This window comes from Octodon degus, unplaced genomic scaffold (assembly GCF_000260255.1).
Source record: "Octodon degus isolate 3935 unplaced genomic scaffold, OctDeg1.0 scaffold00368, whole genome shotgun sequence".
Taxonomy (NCBI): domain Eukaryota; kingdom Metazoa; phylum Chordata; class Mammalia; order Rodentia; family Octodontidae; genus Octodon; species Octodon degus.
This window is the reverse complement of record NW_004524944.1, coordinates 761,649-764,609: the sequence shown is the minus strand read 5'-3', so window position 1 is coordinate 764,609 and position 2,961 is coordinate 761,649. Positions and strand designations below refer to the sequence as shown.

The following is a 2,961-nucleotide window of genomic DNA, read 5'->3' as shown; positions in this document are numbered from 1 at the left end:
AAAAAAAAAAAAAAAAAAAAAAAAAAAAAAAAAAAAGAAAGAAATAAAGAAATAAAAATCTAATTGTGTGAGGTATGTTGTCAATATTTTGATAAAGATTGCATGAAATCTGTATAATAATGTTGATAGTATGTCCATTTTCACTATGTTGGTTCTTCCTACTCAAGAGCAAGAGATATTGTTCCATTTTCTGATGTCCTCTTCAATCTCCTTTTTCAAAGTATTATAATTTTCTTTGTTATATTGATTCCTAAAAATTTCATTTTTTAAATGTGATTGTGAAAGATGTGGTTTCCTTAATTTCTCTCTCAACAAGTTCATTATTTTTGTACAGGAATGCTACTGATTTTTCAGTGTTGACTGTGCATACTGCTATGCTACAGAATTTGATTACTAAATCTTTTGCTAGAGTTTTCAGGCTCTTCTACATAGAGCATCGTGTCATTTGTCAATAATGATAATTTAAACTCTTACTTTCTTTTACCTGCTTCTTTATTTCTTTCTCTTATATAATTGTTCTATCTAGGGTTTCCAGAACTGTACTGAAAAGGAGTGGTGATAGTAGACATCTTTGTTTTGTTACTGATTTTAGAATAAGGGCTTTCAGTTTTTGACCATTAAGTATGATACTGGCTGTTGATTTAGTATAGCTGGTTTTTATCAGATTGAGATGAAGACCATCTATTCCAATTTTCCATAGGGTTTTCATCACGAATGGGTGACTTTGTCAAATGCTGTCTTTTTTACATCTATTGAGATGATCATATGATTTTTGTACTTGCCAAGAATATAATATAATTTTGCTTTACAAAGTTGATTGGCAAAATGCCTACATCTCTAGACTAAATCTTATCAGGCCATAGTGGATAATCCTCTTGATGACTTGCTGTATGCTGTTTGTCACTATCTTTTTGAGGATTTTTGCATCTATGTTCACTAGGAAGATTGGCTTGTCCTCCTCTGGTTTTGGTATCAGGGCACTGGTTGCTTCCAGCAATGACTTTGAGAGTATTTCTTCCCTTTCAATTTCATTAAAGAGCTTGAGGAGTAGTGGCATTAGGTCTCTAAATTTCTCATAGAATTCAACAGCAAATCTGTCAGGACCTGGGCTTTTTGGGTTCATAGGCTTTTAATTATATTTTCAATTTTGTTGACTGATATTGAGTTATTTAGAATCTTTATATCTTTGTGACTTGGCTTTGGTAATTCATACATATCTTGGAATATTTCCATTTCTTCTGTTTTTCATCTTATTAGAGCAAAGGTTCAGGAAGTAGATATTAAAGATCTAGATTTCTACAAGGCCCACTGTGATTTCATCCTTTGTATTCCTAATTGCATAGATTTGAGCCTTTTCTTTCTTTTTATTTTAAATGATCATTTACATTTTTATGTACATAGATTGGCTAAGGGGTTGATAACTTTATTTGGTCTTTAAAAACAACAACTCTTTTGGGGCCAGGGAGATGGCTCGGTGGAATAAGCACTTCCCTGACAAGTGCAAGGGCCTGAGTTCATTCCCCGGTTCCGAAAAAAAAAAAAAAAAAAAAAAAAAAAAACTCTTTAATTCATTAATCTTTATGAACAAAACGTTGATCACACAGGAATTACATAGAATCAATAACAGAGTTCATCATATTAAAAAGCTTTGAATAGCAAAAGAAAATCAACAACAAAGTGAGAAGAAAAGCCACAGGGAGGAAAAAAAATTGTCAGCTGTTCCTCACACAAAGGACTAATATCTAGAGTATATAAGGAACACACAAAAAAATCAGATTCCCTCAGATTTAAAGACCCATTCCAAAAATAGGTATCTGAAATGAATAGACACTTCTCAGATGAAGAAGTAGAAATGCCAAGTAAATATATGAAAAATTGTTCAACATCTCTGGTCATTCCAGAAATGCAAATTCAAACAACACTGACATTCCATCTCACTCCAGAAGGAATACCTATCATCAAAAAACAAACAAAAAAAAAAAAATGCTGACAAGGTTGTAGGAAAAAAAATGAACCCTTCTTTACTGTTGGAGATTAAGCTACTATGAAAATCCAAGTGGAGATTCCTCAAAAAGCTAAGACTAGAGCTTCCATTCAACCCAAATATTCTCCTTTGGACCTTCCTGAACAAATTAAAAATATCATACCTCAGCATTTTGTAAACCTCCATGTTTATAGCAGGAGAGTTTGTAACAGATAAATCTTTTTTTTATTTTTCCTGTACTTTAGGGAAGGGTCTACATGGTGTTCAGGGTCTCACAACTAGATCAGACTTGTAGTGATCCACCTGTTTACAATCTCTCAAGAGCTGGGATTACAGGTATGAGCCACCAGGCCCAGCCTCAATTGCTGTCTCAGCAAGCCTCGGGTGTGGGACCTGCATGGCAGGCCCGGGGATGGAAACCCAGACACTGAGCCTGTTTCAGGCACTTTAATATGCTGAGCTATTTGGCCATCCTTGGAATAGACGTATCTTGGAAACAGCCCAAATGTCCATCAAATGATGAATGGATAAAGAAAATGTGTTTTTGTTATGTAATGGAGTACACATAATCTGCCTTAAAGAAGGACACACTTAACACTTTTCTAAGTAAATGGATGCACCTTAAGACCACACTCATCAGTAAAGTAAATTGGACACACAATTTGAAACATTATGTATTTTTGGGTGCTAGAAATAAAAAATGATGCTTGTTTTGGCAGCACAAATACTAAAATTGGAAGGATATAGAGAGGATTAGCATGGCCTCTGTGTAAGGATGACATGCAATTTCAGGAAGAGTTCCATATTTTTTATCTCAACCTCAGAAAGAATGGCTATCATAAAGAAGTCAACCAACAAGAAATGTTGGAGAGACTGTGGGGAAAAATGAACCTTCTCCACTGCGGTTGGGAATGTAGTCTGGTGCAACCATTATGGAAATCAGTGTGGAGACTCCTTAAAAAATTAGGACTGGAAGT

General features: G+C 34.4%; 1 non-coding gene across 1 annotated transcript; it reads left to right on the top strand.

The window, feature by feature from the left end:
- Positions 1–2,687: 2,687 nt before the first annotated feature.
- Positions 2,688–2,794, top strand: LOC111814585. The gene has a single exon (XR_002819538.1). It is a non-coding gene; the product is annotated as a U6 spliceosomal RNA (small nuclear RNA).
- Positions 2,795–2,961: the final 167 nt, after the last annotated feature.